Genomic DNA, 23,848 nt, shown 5'->3' with positions numbered 1-23,848 from the left:
AGTGGTGCAGAGTACCAACCCTGAAGTCAGGAGGACCTGAGTTCAAATTTGATCTCAGACACTCAATACTTCCTAGCCTAGGTCCTTTGTGACCTTGGGCAAGTCACTTAACCCCAATTGCTTCAGCGAAAAAATAAATAAATAAATGAAATATACTCCACCTATACAGAAAGAACTTATATTAATTGAAATCATATTGAAGCATGTCATTTTTCACTTTTTTTAATTCTAATCTTTCATAGAAAATGACTAATATGGAAACATGGAAATGTTTTAGACAATTGCACATGTATATCCTAGATCTGATTATTTACTATCTCAGGGTGGAGGAGAAAGGACATAGATAAGGGTAGACTTTGGAACATAAAACTTTAAATAAAACTATTTAAAATTGGGGAAACTATGCCCAGATGTTTTTTTAAGATAAGACAAAGCTTTTTTGGTTAATGTTTTTAACTATCAATACTTTTCTTACTTTCTTTTGCATTTCCATGTTTCATGAGATCCTTGTCCTTCATCTCCCAGATTAAGGTTGCATACACTGACAGCAAAATAGTGGAGATTTCCAATGTGTTTCCAAAGCAATTTCCTTTTGCTTGTCTGTCAAAAAGGAAACTATCAAGGAGTTTGTAACCTCACTTAGTTGGAGGTATTTAGTGTCTAATAACTAACCCATTCAAAGAATGCTTGCTACCTGTTTACTAGTTACTTTTCTGAAGTAGAGCCTTCTGAAGAAGGCTCATAAGTGTGGTTTGATAAGAGAATCCATTTAGAGACAGCTAGATGGTACAGTGGATAGAGCATAGGCCTTGAAGTTAGGAGGACCTGATTTCAAATCCAGCCTCAGACACTTGACACTTACTAATAATGAGATGTGAGAAAGTTGCAAGGCTTGAGAACCACAAACAATGCTGGCCAGTATGTTGGTCAGTAAGCATAAACATAACAATGGGAACTTCCCTATCTCTATCATTTCTCAATTGTACCTCTAAACCACAATATTAACATATCAACCTAATCTTTGTTTCTCTTTTCTACAAAATTATCTCCTAGATTCTGATTCTTTGCTAAAATTCCCTTGGAAATTAGCTCACTGTCAAACAGCTAAATAAATCTTTGTCCTTTAACTTGGGACACTAAGAGTGTGAATTCTTTCACTAAACCCATAATACCAATCTGGGAGCCCCAATCTTGTTGAGGTGTCTTTCTTCTCCTTGACACTTGCTGTGTGGCCCTGGGCAAGTCACTTAACCCTAATTGCCTTGCAAAAGAGAAAAGAGAAATTGAGAGAAAGACAGAAGAGACAGAGACAAAGAGAGGGAGGAAAAGAATCTATTTCGAACTGGAAGAGACCAAGGGAATCATCTTATCTACTCTCCTTCTTTTGACATTTAAAATAAGGAAATTATATCCTAAAGAAATTTATTAAATTACCCAAGGTCACATGGTTAATGTCAAAGCTCAGATTTGAATTCTAGTTTCCTGACTCCAGATGCAGTCCCATCATATTTTACTGCCTCTATAAAAAGAAAAGAATCAGAGTTATGAAGAAAGTTATCAAAACAATGAAATCATAGTTCCCTGAGTCCTGCTTTATTGAGTTTAATAGAGATCTGAATTGATAGTACTATCTGATCTATAATGTGAGGTTTGTTACCAAATGATGGCAGGCATCAAAAGCAGGGGTTCAGTCATGTGAAGAATTCACAATAGCCATTCTCTTTGGCAAAAGGTAGATTTATTTAGGGAAGAGGTAACAGAAATAATAAAGGGATACAATAGATACCAGGAATGATAAATATGAAATAAAGTGGAAAAGCATATAAAAGACAATTTCCTCAATGAAACTCACAATTACCCAGTAGAAAGGGAGCACCCCATGAGGCTGGAGCATGTCCTTATCTGGAAGGCTGAATCCTGAAAGGGACTTAGCACCTTAAAAGAGTTAATTAGCTATCAGGAGAAGTAGGAGTGGGAAGCATATCAAGTTAGGGAAAATGTCATGTGCCATGGGAGAAGGGGAAAGACACCATGAGGCAGAGTGTCATGGTGGACTGACCCAAAAGAAGATAGCAGCAATGGTCTATGGGATAAACTGAGTGAAGATACTCTCATGGGGAATATAGCCTTAAACTACATCTTAATTGTGACTTGAAACTTTATAAGAGCAAGTAGAGGTATAAATAAAAAAAAAAGTTGTAGGTATTATCCCCTCCAGTTTCCTACCACCTCTTAATTAGTATTTAAGTATCTCTTTTAAAGACAATGTATTCTTTTATTTCTGGGATAGATATCCCCTATTAGAATGTAAGCCCAGACTTCCCCAAACAAAGAGAGAAAGGGCCAAGCAACGGGGTGGGTATTAGGGGCTAGGGGAATTCTTCTCTCTCTGAGATATGCCATGTAGTTGTATGCCATGTCAGTTTGGCAAGGTGGCTCAGAAGGTAAAAAGGGGCTTGACCTCTGAGGCAGGAGGTTGTGTCTTGCAAGAGTTAAAGGAACTGCTAATAGGTTTCTTGAGATGGCAAGGGGTGTATCCTCTTGCTAGAGTTCTTCCTGAGATGCAGCTTTAACTCCAGAAGTCTCCCTTCTGTGACTCCACCTCTGTTTTTGTGGTCTAACTGTCCCACACAGTTTGGGGGCTCATCCGGGATACTTCCTGTTCACAAGGAGTCTCTCCTGTACCAAATCCTTAGACAGGCACCCTCCAGAGAGTTCTCCAGTGGTCCTTGGACTTGGCTCAGCAGCTCCCACTCCAATCAGATAAACTTCTGAAGAGAGACCTTTCAAGAAAGTAAAATGGAAGTAAACTAGCAAAGATAGAGGAAAGTTTGAATTCAGTCAGGTAAGTTGTGCAGCACAGCCTAGATGAGCAAAAACTGATGAAGAGAGGAGTTTCCTCCACCAAGCAACTGGTGAACTATCTAAGTAGCTGGGATTGGACTTGGGAGAATTTAGGCAGTTACAAAAGTCTATAAATGGCTTCCATTTCCTTTGATACTGGGGAAATCCTAGATGGTTTGAGTCCATAATGATTCTCCTATTTTCCTTTGGTAAGATTGGGTGAGTCTTCCATTAAAAGAGGATAAGATACAATGAATTTAGGAGAGAAAAGTAGCTGGCTCTAAATATATCTAGTGACCCGGGAAAATACCTCTGTAGGAAGAATTGGGATGAAGTACCAAAATGTATAGGGAAACACTGCTTTGTTTGGATAGGTGCCCAGCTCACTCAGAGAAACTATCCAACCCCCAAGAGTATTGATTGATTTAGAAAAGCAGTTTGTGGGTGAGCCTGTGTTTATCTTTCTTGTTCTCTCAGTCAACCAAATTAAAAGGAAAAGATCTGACTGTTTGGGATTTTTAAAAGTGCTTGTTTTGTACATAATTGGACTTTTTATAGTTTTTAGCTAGAGAGAGGAAGGACTAGTTCTGAAATAGGGAAAGTTTTTAATTGTCACACCAAAAAGGGAAAAAAAAAACCCAGACATTTCTGTGGACTTAGAACTGGCCAATTTGGGTCTGCAGAAATAAAGATACAGAACTATTAAAACATTGTAGTAGATTTTTTTTTGGGGGGGGGATTTGAGACTTTTAAGTTGCTTGGCACTGTCTATCAGCTAAGTTGAGTTAGTCTATTGTAGGCCTAACTTGTATAATTCAAAGCCTTCTAAAAGCCAAAACTTGAGGATTAAACAAAAAAAACAAAACAAAACACCCCTTTCTGGGATTTTCCAAGCTTCTTAGGTTTGTGGAATCTCTCCTGGCTAGGATGGTGTCCTGGGCTAATCTGAATTCTTCTGAGGTTTGTACTGGTGCATCAATATCTTTGACGTGCCCCTCTTTCCACCTCTCCTCTGAATTTCTAACATGGAAGGTGAGCCACAGACCTGTAGACAGACATCTGGGTCCAAATTTCTCTGACCCTCTTCCCCCAAGGTCCTAGAATCAGTCAATTTCTTAAATCCCTATGGATGGACTTGAAAGGGTAGTTTTCTGCCACCTTAAATTTTGAGGCTGTATGTATGTTTAAATTGGAATTCTGATTCTGAAATTGTGTAAGATAATTATTATTAACTAGTATGTGCTCAAATTGTGAATTTGTTTATTCTGGTATAAGATTTTAGAAATATGTATGCATTGATTTTTAACTATTTTGTTTTTGCTTTTTGCTGAGCTATCGGGATCAAGTTACTTGTACAGGGTCACACAACTAGGAAGTGTTAAGTGTCTAAGGTCAGATTTGAACTCAGGTCCTCCTGACTTCAAGGCTGGTGCTCTATCCACTGCACCACCTAGCTGCCTCGATACTGAAGTATGTTTGTTACTAGAAACTTAAATCTGTATTTGATTTGATTTTAAGTTAAAAGTTTTGGTGCTCTGATAATTAACCTAAAGAGGTCATATGTTTGTATCCCCTAATTAGATAAAATATATCTAAGCTACTTTGTTGCTTGCTAAATTGTATGTTGGGTAATTTGTAAAAATTGTATGAACTGTGCTTTAACATTTTGTCAGCCCAGCTGGATATGTGGTATAAATTTTATGAAATTTAGTCCAAAGCCATTTAGAATATTAATCTTAAGGTTTGTCTTGCTATCTTCCTTTAACAAAGAAATAAAAGCATATTGGGATATGTGTAATTGCAGAACACATTGTATCCAAAAGATGTATAGTATGTCTAAAGATAAATAAGATGGTTTTGAAAAGATATCCCTCTAGAGGAAGGGAGTCTGGCTCCAAAATAGTTAGATTAGGTTTTAATCTAAGATCTAAGGAATGGGTGAAAGCTTTCTCCTGAGCTCTGCTGCTTTAAGAGAGGTTAATGGATGGGCAGCTAGGTGGTGCAGCAGGGATAGAGTGCTGCAATCTCTATTCTAGCAGCCCTGAAGTCAGGAGGACCTGAGTTCAAATGGCCTCAGACACTTCCTAGATGTATGATCTTGAGTAAGTCACTTAACCCCAATTGCCTCAGCAAAAAAAAAAAAAAAAAAAAAAAAAAAGGAGGTGGGGAGGTAGTGGAATGACATTGGAACAAATTATGCCTAAGTATGGATTGGTACAAACTATTGATTCTGATAATGGAACATACTTTACTTCTAAGGTCTTATAAGAAATAATGGGGAATGATAGTAAATTGAGTGACAATTCCATATACTTGAGCATCTGACCTCATCTGGGAAAGTGGAAAGAATGTATTAGATTCTTAAGAAACAATTACTAAATTGATGCTAGAGATGAAATTACCTTGGACCAAATGTTTGCCTATTGCTTTGTTAAAGAATTAGAACTATTCCCAGAAGTGATCTGGATCTTTCCCCATATGAGATGCTGTTTGATTTACTTTTATTTGGAAGGAAAAAAAGAGAAATACCCTCTTTCAAAACAAAGGTTAAATTTTTAAGTAATCATATACTGGCCTTTTCTTCATTTCTTTTTAGTCCCTAGAAAGCAAGGATTACTGACCCAGACAACACCTTTGGAGTTTGCAGTTCTTAGGGTCCTGGAAGAAGCATATTGGGAAGGACCTTACCAGACTTTACAGATGAATGAGGCTGTAGTCTAGAGGCTGGGAACGCTAGACTTAAAAGACCTGTGGAAAAACTTCAAGAATGGACTGTTAAACACAATTTATAATCTCTAAAATTGACTGTACAATTTGGAATGTTTTGGTGGGAAGTGGGAATGTTTGTGCTTAAAGAAATTTTGACCATATTGATGGTTGAACCTGTTATTTATGTTTCCAGAAGATTTTATAGGGACTCCTTGATTGGAGAAAATTGAATTTACATTTTTTAAGATGAAGAAAGTATTAATGTTAATTATGATAAGGTTCTTTAATCTGAAATTTGGATATTCTACATTCTATGTAAATTTTAATTGATTGTATTGAGTCATTTTTAAGTTGTTCCCATTGTTCAGAGAAATTCTGAGAACAGTCATCTATGTCTTTGTCCTTTGGAACATGGTTAATACGTGAACATGTTTTGATATAAATTGATTATTGAGCATCTTAAAGTAAAATGATTTGTGTAACATTGAATTTAAAACCCCATCTACTCAGCTGTGAACTTTCTAGAATGAATCTCTTACTGTTATAAATGTAAGTAGGAACAGTTAATACTTAGGATATGTGATCCTTCAGAGCTAAATTCACTTGAAAGTTTGATTAATGAGACTTGCTATTTGAGATAAAATCTCTTGGGACTGTAGCTGATAATGTTTGGAGTTTTGAATTCAGATAAGCCAGTAATCCACCAGCTGAAAGGAATATGCCACAAGCTACTCAGAGGAACGTGATCCTGAATTGTTACAGATGAAGATTATTATCTGGACAAGAGTTGGGAGCACAATCTTGGCCTCAAACTTAAGGTGACTTCTTCTGACTCAGTTTCCCAGTGGCATTTCTTTGAATAAGAATCCCCCTGATTATTTCTTGGTCTGGCTATATGGAATTATTAAACTAAGGTTGCTTTATCCTTTGAGGATTGTGCTCTCAGGCTGAGGTCTGAAGGACCAGTTTTTTATTATAATCAAGCCCCTACTTCCTTTTCTTATTGCAAATTTCTGTAATCAAGGCAAGTGTTCAGTAGATGTAAGATTTTGCAGCTTCCTATTGGAAAATATAGATGGACCCAGATGTGAATTGGCGGGTACAGAACCCTACTTTGTATGCTAATAGGCTCATTAGACTCCAGGTCATGGTCAAAATAATTACTAATTAGACAACAAAGGTACTGAATTTGTTATAGACTTGAGAGAGCATATAGATAGATAGATAGATAGATAGATAGATAGATAGATAGATAGATAGATATAGATATAGATATAGATATATTTAGGAAGGAAAGAGCTTTTATAAGTTCCTTGATGGAACTTAAAATTTCCCAGTAGAAAGGGAATCCCCCATGAAGTTGAAGTATCCCTCAACTGGCAGACTAAACCCTGAAAGGGACTTAGTACCCTGAAAGAGTTAGTTAGCAGTAAGGAGAAAAAATGAGGTCAGAAAGCATAGTGGAGGAAGGAAAGATACTTCATGGTATGAAGGAAGGAAAAAGTTACCACAAGGCAGAATACTGTGGTGGGCTAACCCAGAGGCGGGTGGCAGCCATGGGATGGTCCACAAGTAGATTTTATAGGGGAAAAAGAACCTTAGGTGCATGACTGGGATTTCCACAGAAGAAAGATTGAAGGAAGTCCACTTAGACAAGGAATGTATGGGATAAACTAAATGAAGATACTCTCATGGGAATGTATCCTTAAAGTATACCTTAATTGTGACTTGAGACTTTATAAAACCAAAAAGAGCATTTAAGTATCTCTTTTAAAGGCAATTTATTCTTTTATTTCTGGGATAGATTTCCACCTTTAGAATGTAAGCCTAGACTCCCCCAAACAATGGGAGAAAAGACCAGGCAGGGGAGTGGGGGTTATCTTCATTCAAGCTATTTAATCTTGTTTTGCAGTTTTTATTTTGCACTCCTTTTATTGTCAGATGGGAGATGCCTTTTCTCAAAAGAGCATAATAAACCCCCCCTTTTTTTTCTTACTCTGAGAGTCCCTGTTTTTGTAATTGATATGTCCCACACAATGGGATTTTAAAGGGAAAATTTACCTCAGGAACATGACTGGGATTTCTTCAGAGCGTGGGTCTCAGGAGTTTGACATAACTTGTATTTCAAACTGGACCACCTCTCTAACAGGTGCAACCATGGAGCTAAACTGATCTCTATTAGAACCTTCTGCCTACTTGCTTTAGGGATCAATTCTTTAGTTTCTCTTTGTCCAAAGCTCCATTGAGGATTCATCAGTACAATTATAGCTACCTTGCAATATAAAATTATGGTCTGGAGTTTACTCTAAGATGTATCTACCTTGTATCTTATACAGTATTCAAGAGGTTTTGTTACTGGTATGCAGAGGATTTGATTATAGTCACTCTTGGCTCTTAGTAATAATAGTAACAATAATTAACATTTATATAGTACTTAGTGTATGCCCATCACAGTACTAAGCATGTGGATATCTCATTTAATCCTTATAACAATCCTTAAAGATGGGTGTTTTATTATTTCCATTTTATAGTTGAAGAAATTGAGACAAACATCTTAAATAACTTGCCACAGTCACACAGCTATTGGATGTCCAAGGCTGAATTTCAACTCAAGCCTTCCTGATTTCTTTGGAAGGCAGTCTGGAGGTTGTTAAAAGGAAGAAAGATGTTGAGAAGAAAATAGTTGCAAACAAACCAAATTGTATGGTCTTTAAGTAGGGGGCGGAGCAATTAAAAGGGAAAAAAGAAAAGAATTAGAATCTAAGGCAGAGGTCTCCATCAATTAGGGAATAACTGAACAATTTGTATTGAACAAATTATAGTGAAGAAATTGTAGTATATGAATATAATAGAATGTTAGTGTGGCATAAGAAATGACAAAGGAGATGATTTCAGAGAATACTGGATTTCAGGATCTAGTAGAGCAGGAGAGTAATTTATACAAAGAAACAACATTGTAAAGAAAAGTAACTTTTTTTAATTTTAGTTTTTAATTTACAAGACATATGCATGGGTAATTTTTCAGCATTGACCTTTGCAAAACCTTCTGTCCTACTTTTCCCTTCCTTCTTCCCACCCTCTCCCCGACATGGCAGGTAATCTAATACATGTTAAATATGTTAAAGTACATATTAAATACAATATGTGTGTACATTTTTATACAGTTATCTTGCTGCACAAGAAAAATTGGATTTAGAAATAAGGTAAAAATAACCTGAGAAGGAAAACAGAAATGCAAGCAAACAATAACAGAAGGAGTGGAAATGCTATGTAGTGGTTCACACTCATTTATCATAGTTCTTTCACTGGGTGTAACTGTTTGTCTTCATCACTGAACAATTGGAACTGATTTGGTTCATCTCATTGTTGAAGAGAGCCACATCCATCAGAATTGATCATCATATAGTATTGTTGTTGAAATGTATAATGATCTCCTGGTTCTGCTCATTTCACTCAACATCAGTTCATGTAAGTCCCTCCAAGCTTCTCTGTATTCATCCTGCTGGTCATTTCTTACACAACAATAGTATTTCATAACATTTATATACCACAATTTATTCAGCCATTCTCCAATTGATGGGCATCCATTCAGTTTCCAGTTCCCTGCCATTACAAAAAGGGCTGCCACAAACATTTCTGCACATATGTGTCCCTTTCCCTTCTTTAAGATCTCTTTGAGATATAAACCTAGTAGAAACACTGCTGGATTAAAGGGTATGCACAGTTTGATAAGTTTTTGAGCATAGTTCCAAATTGCTCTCCAGAATGGTTGGATGCATTCACAATTCCACCAACAATATATTAGTGTTCCAGTTTTTCCACATCCCCTCCAATATTCATCATTATCTTTTCCTGTCATCCTTGCCAATCAAAGAGGTGTGTAGTGGTATCTCAGAATTGTCTTAATTTGCATTTCTCTGATCAATAATGATTTGGAGAATCTTTTCATATGGCTAGAAATAGTTTCAATTTCTTCATCTCAAAATTGTCTGTATTTGACCATTTATCATTTGGAGAATGGCTTGATTTCTTGTAAATTAGAGTCAATGCTCTATATATTTTGGAATTGAGGCCTTTATCAGAACCTTTGACTGTAAAAATGTTTTTCCAGTTTATTATTTCCCTTCTAATCTTGTCTGCATTAGTTTTGTTTGTACAAAAACTTTTTAACTTGATATCATCAAAATTTTCTATTTTATGATCAATTATGATCTCTAGTTCTTCTTTGGTTGCAAATTCCTTCCTCTTCCACAGGTCTGAGAGGTAAACTATCTTCTAATTTATTTATAATCTCATTCTTTATACCTAGATCATGAACCCATTTTGATCTTATCTTGGTATATGGTGTTAAGTGTGGGTTAATGCCTAGTTTCTGCCATACTAATTTCCAGTTCTCCCAGCAGTTTTTGTCAAACAGTGAATTCTCATCCCAAAAGCTGGAGTCTTTGGGTTTGTCAAATATTAGATTATTATAATTATTGACTATTTTGTCCTGTGAACCTAATCTGTTCCACTGATCAACTAGTCTATTTCTTAGCCAATACCAAATGGTTTTGGTGACTGCTGCTTTATAATATAGTTTTAGATCTGGTACATAGCTAGGCCCTCTTCATTTGATTTTTTAGAAAAGTAACTTTTTAAAGAAAAGGACTACAATCAATGTAATGACAAACCACATCACTAGAGGACCTATGATGAAGTCTGGCAGAAGTGATAGACTCAAGCTGAAAAAAAAGAGACATAGCTTTGGACATAGTCCCTGTATGGATTTATTTTGATTGACTATGTTTATTTGTTTCATTTTTTTTCTTTGTTCTTGATTTTACTTTTCTATCTTTTAATGGGAGGAATTAAGGAAAGAAGTCCTCTTTCAAAAAAGGACTATTGTAACATTTTTTAAAATGCATGGAGGAGAAAAAAAGGAAACTGAGAAGAAAGCTAGAGAAGTAGGGCAGTTTTGAAAGTAATGGTTGGAATTTATTATGTATTTTAAAGATTCATAAGTGATAAGCAAAGGAGATTTATAGTTCCAATTACAATTCTTTGAACCCTCTTTTCTGCTCTCTTTATAGAGAGCATTTCAATGCAAAATAAAAAATAAAATAATACAATATGTATCCTGAAGATGACAATGTAGGTATAGATGTCTGAATGCTTAGGATGATATTGAAAGTGTGAAATAGGATAGAACTAATGAAATGAATATTCCCTTGAATTATTTGGCACCCACAGTGGACATGCATAAAATATCTCCTAGCTTCTTGCTGTCTTGCTGTAAATCAACTATTCAACAAAAATAGAAAAAAAATATATGTTTGAACAAAATTTGAGGGGGGGAAATATTTGTTAGCCCTATGGAGATAATTCAATGGGAATCTTAGAAAATATATATTTTTATGACTATATGCTACCTTTACAAAAGTTTTTCTTATGCTAGGGCATAAAAAACTTACAAATGAATTCAGAAAAAAAACCCAAATATTGAATAGATCCTATGCAGAATATAACTCAAAAAATTATAACCAATATAGGAGATAAAAACAAAGATACAAAAACAAAATGGAAATCAACAGTGTTCTAAAAAAGGAGAGGATCAGAATGAGAAGTCAGTGTAAAAATATCAATCAATGTTAGGCTAAGAGGTCTGGGCTGCTTGCCCTTTTCTTTCCAACTTAGGGATCTCCATTTCCATCTATAAAGTTGAACTAGATTTGGTCCTTGGGGAGCCAAACCACATGAAATAATAATGAGGCTTTTTTATAGCAGATTTTGGCTTTTTACACGTCTATTCCAGAGCCCAAGGAAATCACACTTAAATCTTAGGCTCATTTCTAAGCTCTCTCTTAAAATGAAGAAGTAGAAAGATACACCAATATACAATGTTTCCCCCCTAGGATTTTGACTATAAAAGAGAAAGCGTTGACAAGGTCAAGTGAAGATTTTTTTAGATGACAAAGATCTGGATAGATTTGTGGGTAGCAAAGAAGGAGCAAGTGAATACAGAAAGACTGAAGATAGGACAAAAAGAAAATAATTTATGGGGCATACTCCAAGAAGATATTGGAAGGGATGGGGTCAAGAGTAAAAGTAAAAATGACCTTTGTTAGAAGCTTTACCTTTTCTTCAGAGACTGGAAAAAAATAGGGGAGAATAGGGATGATGTGAGGAGACTGAAGTATGAGATGCTAGAAGGGAGCGAAAGATGTCATACAGGAAGAAAAAAAAGTCTATTTACACTTTCTGTTGTATATGCAATGTAGTCAGTCAGAAGAATAAAAGCTTGGCATTCAATAGAGACATTGAAGTAAGATAACAACTTGGTGGTTGACAATTGGCAAAATTGTGTGACCCTCTCTGACAATGTCTAGAAGCAGAAAATTGGAGCAGAGAAGATGGAGTAACTAAGAGCTTGGATATGGGCAAATATCCAATAGATATTCAAGAGTAAAGAACACTCCAGTCATTTGCTGATAGCTGTCCCTCCTTCTCCTCCTGACTCACAGCTGTTTACTTTCATTGAGAAATAAGTATGTCAGGAAGCTGCTTCACTGCCATGGCATTCAAAGACACTGGCAAGACACTTGTGGAGCCTAAAGTGGCCATACACCAGATCCTTATTCCCTTACTAGCCATAATGTGAAATCACTTGAGAAAGTGTGTGCTAACCTAATTAGAGGAATCAAAGAAAACTTGAAAGTGAAGAGACCTGTTCGCATTACTACTAAGATACTTCTAATCACAACTAGAAAAACTTGTGTTGAAGATTCAAAGACTTGGAATCAGTTCCAGATGAGAATTCATAAATACCTTATAGATTTGCACAGTCCTTCTGAAATTGTTAAACATATCATTTCTATTGCCATTGAACCAAGTATAGAAGTAGAAGTCACCATTGCAGATGCCTAATCACTAATCTCCTTTAATAACTTGATTGCAACTATTAAAAAAAAAGAAAGAATCGTATAACATTAAACTGGTTTTAAAATGGTTAACTAAAGAGTCAAGATTTCAAAAGAAGGAAAGTAAGATCAGAACAAGGGGGAAATTTTGGAATACTGGGATGGATGGAGTGAAATGGAGTGACTTGAAGTTTTATATCAAAATTGGCAATTTTATCTATAATCAAAAGATTTTTTTGAACAAACAAAATCAATGCCACCAGTACAAGAAAAAAAGAAATGAATGAAAAGGAATCTTCACATTAAAAATACAAAATAGATAAGTCTAGCATTCAAAATCAATAAGAGATATTCCCCAACAGAAATGGGGGAAATGATATGAACTGAGAGTTTTTAAAGGAAAAAATAAATTATCAATACTGATATGAACAATGTTCAAAATTACTGATAATTAAAGAAATTTAGATCACTACAACACAAATGTATTATCATAAAAACATCAAATTGAATGTGATGGTAAAAGACAGAAAAATTCAACACAAAGAGTTGTGAGAAAGGTATGCTAATTCACCTCTCATGAAGCTTTATATTGCTCAATTGTTCTGGGAAACAGTTTTGAATTATGAAAGAAAATTTTCTAAATTGGTAATATCCTTCAACCCAGAGAGCATAGTTTTATACCACAAGAAGGTCAGTTACAGGAAATTATACATGTCATATGTACAAAAAGTATGGATAGTATTTTTAATACCTCAAAGCTAGAAATAAAGTACATAAAATTTTGATGAAAAAGGTAAACAAACAGAATTATAAGAATGTGAAGGAATTATATTGCACTTTAAGAAATAATTATATAGGAGGTTTGAAATGAGTAGTCATTTCCTTTAGAGTTAGGAAGACCTGCATTCAAATTCTGCCTCTGACATATACTGGCTGTGTGACCCTGGGAAAGCTGTTAACTTCTCAGTACCCCAAGCAATACCCTAAGATGATAAGTTGAAAAAAAGGCTCCTGCTTACAGTAAAGGAAGTCTTCTCATCTAAGAATTCCTCTTATTATGAAATCATAGATCCCTTCCTCTCCACCCATTCAGGAAAAGGAAATGATGAATAAGAATTAAGAAAATGTGATCAGAAGACTTCAATGAAGTGAAAAAAGCTAAGACAAATGGACAACACCCAAAAAAAAAAAAAAAAAAAAACCCAGCAAAATTCACATACAATCCATGATATTGTCACCAACTTATTAAAATTAGAGCATAAATCCTTGCTTCTGGTTAACAAATGGTGAACTACAAAAATGAAAAATGACAAAAAAGCAATTTATTAAATGGTTTTGCTAACCTCTTGTTGGAGAATTTACTGTGCTCTTGGGTGGGGTAATGAGGTGGAACAGGGTGTTTCTTAGGCTATGCCGTCTATGCCACAGCAAAAAAGTTTCAAGGGAAAAAAAGTCACTTAATATCTTGTTTCCAGGCTGTAACAGTTGATGCTGGAGATCTTTAAAAAATTTTCAGAAGTGAAAAGTGTTCTGAAAATAATCTGGAGGAAAGTGGGTAACCAAAGACACTGATGCCACTGGCCCTCAAGTCCAGTTATGGGTGATCACTCTTAGAACCTATATTTTCCATCTTACTTGCCTCTTCCTACTTCCTCCACAGGTCTTGAGTCAGGAAGACATGAATTCAAATTTGATCTCAGACATTTATTAGATGTGTATTGGGCAAGTCACTTGAACCTGTTTGCCTTGGTTGCCTCATATGAAAAAATGAGCTGGAGAAGGAAATGACAAATCATTCCAATATCTCTGCCAAGAAAACCACAAATGGGATCTTGAAGAGTCAGAAATGATTGAATAACTTACAATAATACTTTTCCCTCCTTCCTCCTAACTCCTTTAATTCCTTCTTCCAAATCCAACTTCCATTCCTTCCAAATCTTCTTTTTGTCAATGCAGTAGATATTCCTGCAGGCTTCACAAGAGCTTCCTTCTCCTCCCCCAATTTCCTGAACCTTTTTTTTTTCTGTTTATTTAATTATTTGGGAGTTACAATGTCACCTTTCAAGCTCATCAGTCTGTTTTAGATAGCATTAAGAATGTTTCCTATTTAATGTAGGAAATAATAAACCAGGGAAAATTTTTTACCAGTCACCTCTTTCCCTTAATTCAACAAATATAACCCAATCCTACTCTTTTTAGAAACTGATCTATAAATAGAAATTAATGAAGCCATTCCATATATTGTGTTACCTGGGATAGCAAATTTGTTGTAACTAACTTAACTGCTAATTATATTCCACCCATTGAGATATGCAAATCCCTTTGTCATATTGAACTCTCATTTGTGATGTGTTGGGAATTTTACTTAACAAATAGATATAATTAGCTGATCAGTTCCTGCTGCTCCCTCTTCCTTTTCCTTCTCCTCCACTGACAAAACTGATTAGCAATCTACAAAAGGAAGGAATTTGCACTTTGACAGCCCTAAATCTACAAAAGGCATGCATTTCCTCCTTGTTTATATCTAACCCCAAAAGATTACAGGCATAGAAAACATAAAGTCTGATTCAGGGGTCTGTTGGAGAAAGATCAAGAACTGATTGTTAAATTTTCAGTGAGACATTTATACTTCAGAAGTTGCCCAACAATGCAAATTCAGCCTTGAATTATTACTTTGTTGATTATCTTAAAACTTTAAAAAATGAAAAAGAAAATATTAATATGGCAGATTAAATTTGAAAATGGGTCCTGTATTCTCAGATTATTTTACTCCAAGAATTATTATCTCACTTTTCAATGTCTCTTAACAATGTGGTTTAAAGCGTCTAAAAATAGGTTTATGTAAGAAAAGTAATGGAGATTAGTGACTTCCTCAAAGGGCTAGGTACTGATCTTCTTTAAGATTCTATTCAGAACCAGATTATAATTGTGCCCTTCCTACCGCCATTCATTTTTTGAGTCACCCCACTTTTCAATTTCCTACTAGTATTTGTCTATAGCATATATTAAAAGCTTCTGGTTGGGAGAGATAAAATTGTCTTACAACTGATTTTCAAATCATTAGGCAAGCAGAATTGGCTATAATTAGTGGACCTACAAATCTCCAATTCAGTTCAATATGCATTTAAATATGCATCCTATTTGCCAAGCACTCCAAAATAAAACATTCTCATCCAACTCTATGTATAAAACCAGGAAAAGGATAAGATACTCAGGTCAGAAAATCATTATCTCCTGTAAGTGAAACAAACATGAGAGTCACATATCCTTAGTAAAAAGGAAGCCTTCCCAGAAATAATTACATTAGTAAACTTTTTTCAAGTTTGATTTTAGGATGAGTTAAAATACCTTCTTCTATGTTAATGGAGAGCAATCTAAAATAAAATCAATTAGACATAATAGAGATTGTTTCAATGCAGTCTATTATGAAAATACATATTGAAAATTCAGGGTGGAGGAGCCAAGATGGCAGTGTGAAGCCAGGAAACTGCTTGAGTTCTCCCAGTTTCCCTCTCCTGAAAACCACAGACTGAACAGAGTCCAGTTCCAGATAGATTGGATAGAAAGAAATGTTCAGCTCAGATGGTATGTTGGAAAGCCAGTGACAGGGTCTTAATCACAGCAGAGCAATAACTGAGACCCTCAATCCTGGCTCAGTAGCAGAGCAGAGCAATGGGTCAGCCTCCAGTCCCAGCTCAGAAGACAAATTTTGGGGAACCAAACTGTTTTTGGAAAGAGCAGGTAAGGCTATCCCCTGCTGTGAGGGGCCTGCTCAGAGCTTGCACAGGAAGCTTGGGACAGTTCCTCCTTTACCCAGATGCAGAGTTCAACAATAAAAGGCAAAAAAAGAGGAAATTAAAAAAAGAGGAAAAAAAGGAAAGAAATGAGAATAGCGGGGAGAAAAAAAAAACTTAATCATAGAAAGCTACTATGATGACACCAACTCAGATGAAGACAAAATGTCCACAGAGGAGATCTCAGAGAGTGATGTGATTAATCTCAAACCACAAGAGTCTTCTTGGAAGTGCTCATAAAAGATTTTAAAACACAAATAGGAGAGCTAGAAGAAAAATGAGAAAAGAAAAGAGAGGTATGCAAAAGAGAGTCAACAGCTTGGAAAAGGAAAGACAAAAACTGACTTAAGAAAACAATTCCTTAAAAAAATACAAGTGATCAAAAGCAAAAAAAAAAAAAAAAAAAATAATCCATTGAAGAAATCAACTCTTTAAAAAACACAATAAGCCAAATGCAAAAAAAAAAAAAAAAAAATCTACTGAATAAAACAACACCTTGAAAAGTAGAATTAATCAAATGGAAAAAGAGATACAAAAGCTGACTTCAGAAAATCACACATTAAAAACTAGAATGTGGCAACTGGAAGCTAATGACTCTATGAGACATCAAGAATCAGTTCAACAAACAAACTAAAAAGAATGGAAAAATGGAAGAAAATGTAATGGAAAAATAGCCAACATGGAAAATAGATCCAGGAGAGATAATTTAAAAAGTATTGGTCTACCTGAAGGCCATGACCAAAAAAATTGCCCTGACATACTAGCATCAGAGGGAGAAATAGTCATTGAAAAAATACATTGATTACAACAAGGAAAACCTCATTGAATATTGGTGCAGAATTCCAGAACTATAATCTCAAGGAAAAAATACTGGAAGCTGCCAGGCAAAAACAATTCAAGAATCAAGGAGCAATATTCAGGATTACCCAGGATCCAGCAGCTTCTACAATAAAGGAATACCATATTCCCTAAAGTAAAAGATTTGAGGTTACAACCAAGAATTAACTACTCAGCAAGACTGAGCAATATCTTTCAGAGGAGGAGATGGATCTCCAATGAAGTAAGAGACTTTCAATCATTTCTTCTGAAAAAAAAAACAGAACTAAACAGAAACTTTGGTCTTTAAACATAGGATTTTAGAGAAGCACAGAAAGGTAAACAGAGGAAAATATATATGATATTTAAAAGTTGTTTACTGTTTACATCCCTAGATAGGAAAATGATATCTTTAATTCTTGAGAACTGTATCTGTTATTGGAAGTTAGAGGAGGGCATCACATGGACAGAGAGTGTGATTCTGGTGTGATGATTTCAAAGAAAAAGACATTAAGGGATAGAAAAAGAAAAGAGGAGGTATAATGGGACAAATTAGATCACATGAAGAGGCCCAAAAGACCTATTACAATAGAGGGAAATAAGGAGGAGAATTAGTATTGTCTGAAGCTTAATCTCATCAGTTTTTGGCTCAAAAAGGGAATAATGCACTTACTCAGTTAAGTTACACTTGGAGAAAGGGATAAGGAAAGGGAAGAGGGGTGATAGAAGGGAAGGCAGATAGAGAGCAGGAATACTAATAAGGAGGAGCAGGTAGAAAGAGAGAACAAAAGTACATACAAAGGAGAAAATAGAATGGAAGAAAATATAAAACTGCTAATCATAATTGTGAATGTGATGCAAGTAGCAAAATGGATAACAAACCAGAATCTTATAATATGTTGCTTATAAGGAACATTTGAAACAGAAAGACATACAGAGAAAGGGTAAAAGATAGGAGCAGAATTTATTATGTTTCAGCTAAAGCAAAAAAAAAAAAAAGAAAGAAAAAAAAAGCAGGGTAGTAATTCTGATTTCAGATAAAGCAAAAGTTAAAATAGATCTAATTAATAGAGATAAGTAAAGAAACTACATCTTATTAAAGAGTATCATAGACATGGAAGTAATATTGATACTAAATGTATAAGCACCAAGTGAGAAAGCATCCAAATTCTTAGAGAAATTAAGTCATTTACAAGAAGAAATAGACAGTCAAATTATATTCGTGGAGAACCTTAACCTCTCCCTCTTAGAATTAGACAAATAAAACCACAAAATAAACAAGAAAGAAACTAAGGAGGTTAATAGAATCCTTAAAAGTTAGAGACGATAGACCTCTGGAGAAAATTGAATGGAGACAGAAAGGAATACATCTTTTTCTCAGCAGTACATGGTATCTACACAAAAACTGACCATCTATTACGTCATAAAAACCTCAGAAGCAAATGCAGAAAGGCAGAAATAGTAAATGTTTTCTTTTCAGACCTCGAGGTCATAAAAATTATATTCAATAAAGAACCAGGCTAAAAACCAATTGGAAACTAAATAAATTAATTCTAAAAATGAATGTGTCAAATAACAAATAATATTGATAATTTCATCCAAGAGAATGACAATAAATGCTAGCTTTGGCAATAAGAGTTGAGAAAGAGATTAAAGGAATAAGAATAGGCAATGAGGAAACCAAATTATCACTCTTTGCTGATGATATGCTGGTATATTTAGAGAACCCCAGAGACTCTACTAAAAAATTATTAGAGAATGACAATAATGAGACAACATACCAAAACCTGTGTGAAGCAGCCAAAGCAATCCTTAGGGGAAATTGTATGTCTCTAAATAGTTATATGAATAAAGTAGAGAAAGAAAGAATGAATTCTTCATGCAACTAGAAAAAAAAAAAAAACTAGAAAAAGACAAATTAAAAATCCACAATTAAATACCAAATTAGAAATTCTGAAACTCAAAAGAGATTAGTAAAATTGAAACTAAGAAAACTATTGAATTAACCAATAAAACTAAAAGTTGGTTTTATGGGGAGGGAAACCCCAACAAAACAGATAACTCTTTGGTTAATTTGATTAGGAAAAAAGAAAGAAACCCCAAATTACCAGAATCAAAAATGAAGAGTAAACTTACCACCAATGAAAAAGAAATTAAAGCAATAATTAAGAGCTATTTTGCCCAACTTTATGCCAGAAAATCTGACAATCTAATTGAAAGGGATGAATATTTACAAAAATATAAATTGTCCAGATTAATAGAAGAGGAAATAGATTACTTAAATAGCCCCATTTTATAAAAAGAAATTGAATAAAATACCAATGAACTCCCTAAGAAAAAATCTCCAAGGCCAAATGGATTTACAAGTGAATTCTATTTATTTAATCAAATATTTAAATCAAATATTTAAAGAATAATTAATTCCAAGAGTATGTAAATTATTTGGAAAAATAGGTAAAGGAGTCCTGCCAAATTTCTTCTATGACACAAATATAGTATTGATACCTCAACTAGGAAGAGCCAAAACAGAGAAAAAGTTACAGACCAATCTCTCTAATGACTATTGATGCAAAAATTTTAAATAAAATATTAGCAAAGAGATTACAACTTATTAGCAGGATAGTACAATATAACCAAATGGGATTTATGCCAGGAATGCAAAGGTGGTGCAACACCAGGAAAACTTTTGCCATAATTGATCATATCAATGACAAAACTAACAGAAATCATATGATAATCTCAATATATGCAGAAAAAGATTTTGACAAAATACAGCACCCATTTTTATTTAAAAAAAAACACTATAGAACATAGAAATAAAGGGAGTTTTTCCTTAAAATGATAAGTAGCACTATCTAATTATAATGAAGAAAAAGGCATTCCCAATAAGACCTTTATCGCCACTATTATTCAGTATTATACTAGAAATGTTGACTTTAGCAATAAGAAAAGGAAAGGAAATTAAAGGAATTAGAAAGGCAATGAAGAGATAAAAATATCTCTCTGGCAGATGAAATGATGATATGCTTAGAGAATCCTAGAGAATTATCCAAAAACCTACTTGAAATAATTAACAGCTTTAGCAAAGTTGCAGAATATAAAATAAACTAGCACAAATCATCTACATTTTTATATATTACTAATAAAACCCAATAGCAAGAGATAGAAAAAGAAGATTCAATTTAAAATAACTGTAGACGAAATAAAATATTTGGATGTGTATCTTCTAGGAAAAACCTAGAAAATATATGAACATAGTTACAAAACATTTCTCACGCAAATAAAATTTGATCTAAACAATTGGAAAAAATATCAATTGTTCATGAGTAACCAAGCTATAATATAACAAAAATGACAATTACATTTAAATTGTTCTGTTTGTTCAGTGCTATACCAATCAAATGCCAAAAAAAATTTTTTTATAAAGCTAGGAAAAATAATAACAACATTCATCTGGAAGAACAAAAAGTCAAGAATATCAAGGGAATTAATGAAAAAATATAAAGGACTGTGGCCTAGCAGTACCAGACCTAAAAATATAATATAAAGCAGCAGTCATCAAAACCTTTTGGTACTGGCTAAGAAATAAAATAATGCATAATAACAAGAGTATATGATAATTAATTCTGATGGATGTGGTTCTCTTCAACAATGAGATGATTCAAACCAATTCCAATTGGTCAGTGATGAAGAGAGCCATCTATACCCAGAGAGAGAACTATGGGAACTGAGTGTGGACCACAACATAGCATTCTCACTCTCTCTGTTGTTGTTTCCTTGCATTTTGTTTTCTTTCTCAGTTTTTTTTTCCTTCTTGAATCAACTTTTTTTGTGCAGCAAGATAACTGTATAAATATGTATATTGGATTTATATATATGATTTTAACATATTTAACATGTATTGGACTACTTGCCATCTAGAGGAGGGAGTTGGGGGGTGGGGGGAAGAAGGGGATAATTTTTAACAGAAGGTTTTGCAAGGGTTAATGTTGAAAAATTACCAATGCACATATTTTATAAATAAAAAGCTTTAATTAAAAAAAAAAAGAAATAGAGTGGTGGATCAGTGGAATAGGTTAGATACACATGACACAATAATCAGTGACTAGAGTGATCTTGTATTTGATAAATTCCAAAACTCATCTGGGATAAGAACACACTTATTTCACAAAAAAATTTCTGGGAAAACTGGAAAATAATATGTCAGAAATTTGGCATAGAACAACATCTCACATCCCATACCAAAATAAGGTCAAAATGGATATAATTTGGGCATAAAGGATGATATTATAAGTAAATTAGGAGAGCAAAGGATAATTTGGAGATCTTTGGAGAAGGGAGGAATTTATGACTAAAGGAGGATTGGAGAACATTATGAAATGTAAAATGGTTAACTTTAATTACATTAAATTAAAAAAGTTTCTACACAAACAAAACCAACACAAGATTAAAAGGGAAGTATGTAGCTGGGGAAAAACTATTTATACACAATGTTTCTGGTAAAGGCTTCATTTCTAAAATATGTAAATAATTGTTTCAAATTTATAAGAATACAAATCATTCCTCAACTGATAAATGGCAAAAGAATATGAACAATTTTCAGATGATGAAATAAAAGCCATCTATATTCATATATAAAGATGCTCTAAATCACTATTGATTAGAGAAATGTAAATTAAAATAACTCTGAGGTACCACTACATAGCTCTCAGATTTGCTAAGATGTCAGAAAAAGATAATGATTAATGTTGGAGAGGCTGTGGGAAAATCAGGACACGAATGCATTGTTGGTGAAATTGTAAAATGATCCAACCATTCTGGAGAACAATTTGGAACTATGCCCAAAGGGCTATAAAACTGTACATATCCTTTGACCCAGTAGTACCAACTACTGGGTCTGTATCCCAAGGAAATCTTAAAGGAGGGAAAAGGGCCACATGTGCAAAAATGTTTGTAGCAGCCTTTTTTGTGGTGGCAAAGAATTAGGAAAAGAGTAGATACCCCATCAACTGGGGAATGGCTGATTGAGTTATGGTATATGAAAGTTATGGGATATTACTGTTCCATAAAAAATAATGAACAAGCAGATTTCAGAAAGGCCTGGAAAGATTTACATGAACTGATGTAGAGAGAAACAAATGGAACTAGGAATATAGTATATATATCGTAACAGTGAGACTGTGCAATGATCAAGTATGAAACATTTAGTTCTTCAGTGGTTCAGAGATCCAAAGCAATCCCAATAACTACTAGCTACAAAATGCTATCTGCCTCCAGAGAGAAAACTATGAATGAGTGTAAATCAATACTTGCTATGCTTACTTCCCTTCCCCCCCCTTCCCCGCCTTTTCTTCTGTTTTGTTTTTTCTCTCATGGTTGTTTCCTTTTATTCTGATTTTTCCCTCTTAACATGATTCATAAATAAATGTATGTATTTTTAAAAATCAATGTACATGTGTCACCAGAAAAAAAAAGAAAATAAAATTCTTTTAAATAAACTAAGATGGGGATGGGAACAAACATTTATTAAGATCCCACCATGAGCCAGGCACAATGCTAAATACTTTACAAAAATCTCACTTAATATTTCTAACAACTCTGTTAAATTTTAACATTTAACAGATGATAAAAATAGAGAAATCATTCCAGGGATGGATAGTTTGTTTTGAAAAGTCACAGGGGAGTTGTGAACGAATCTAACCATTCTGGAGAGCAATCTGGAATTATGCCCAAAAAGTTATCAAATTGTGCATACCCTTTGATCCAGCAGTGTTTCTATTGGGCTTATATCCCAAAGAAATACTAAAGAAGGGAAAGGGACCTGTATGTGCCAAAATGTTTGTAGCAGCCCTGTTTGTAGTGGCTAGAAACTGGAAATTGAATGGATGCCCATCAATTGGAGAATGGCTGGGTAAATTGTGGTATATGAATGTTATGGAATATTATTGTTCTGTAAGAAATGACCAGCAGGATGAATACAGAGAGGCTTGGAGAGACTTACATGAACTGATGCTAAGTGAAATGAGCAGAAGCAGGAGATCATTCTATACCTCAACAACGATACTGTATGAAGATGTATTCTGATGGAAATGGATTTCTTTGACAAAGAGATCTAACTCAGTTTCAATTGCTTAATGATGGACAGAAGCATCTATACCCAAAGAAAGAACACTGGGAAATGAATGTAAACTATTTGCATTTTTGTTTTTCTTCCTGGGTTATTTTTATTTTCTGAATCCAATTCTCCCTGTGCAACAAGAGAACTGTTCGGTTCTGCACACATATATTGTATCTAGGATATACTGCAACATATCTAACATATATAGAACTGCTTGCCATCTAGGGGAGGAGATGTAAGGAGAAAGGGGAAAAATCAGAACAGAGGTGAGTGCAAGGGATAATGTTGTAAAAAATTACTCTGGCATGGGTTCTGTCAATAAAAAATTATTATAATAAAACAAATTGGACTGAATGCTTGATAGTCACTGTCTTCAAATACCTGAAAGGATATTACATAGAAATATGATTAAATGTATTTTCTCTTAAAAAAAAAAAAGAGATGTGCTGTTATGACAAAAAACTGACAAGAGTCAAGAAAATTTTTAAAAAGATTTTCCTGAAATTTTGTTCTTTTCAAAATATTTATTGTTATTTTTAAGGGGGATCTTTAGATCTCTGGCCTCTTTGCAATCTCTCCTGCTATTTTCCCAAAAGACTCTTAATAATATGCCTTAAATTTTGTAAAATATTATACATATTTTTATATTATGCATACATGTAGTCACA

The 23,848-nt window shown here is 34.3% G+C and overlaps 1 pseudogene; it reads left to right on the top strand.

Annotated features, from left to right (window-relative positions):
- Positions 1-10,609: 10,609 nt before the first annotated feature.
- LOC127537867 (40S ribosomal protein S20-like) lies at positions 10,610-20,895 on the top strand (annotated as a pseudogene).
- Positions 20,896-23,848: the final 2,953 nt, after the last annotated feature.

Source organism: Antechinus flavipes, chromosome 1 (assembly GCF_016432865.1).
Source record: "Antechinus flavipes isolate AdamAnt ecotype Samford, QLD, Australia chromosome 1, AdamAnt_v2, whole genome shotgun sequence".
Lineage (NCBI taxonomy): Eukaryota > Metazoa > Chordata > Mammalia > Dasyuromorphia > Dasyuridae > Antechinus > Antechinus flavipes.
Note: the sequence above shows the minus strand (reverse complement) of the source record. Positions and strands in the feature narration are given on the sequence as shown.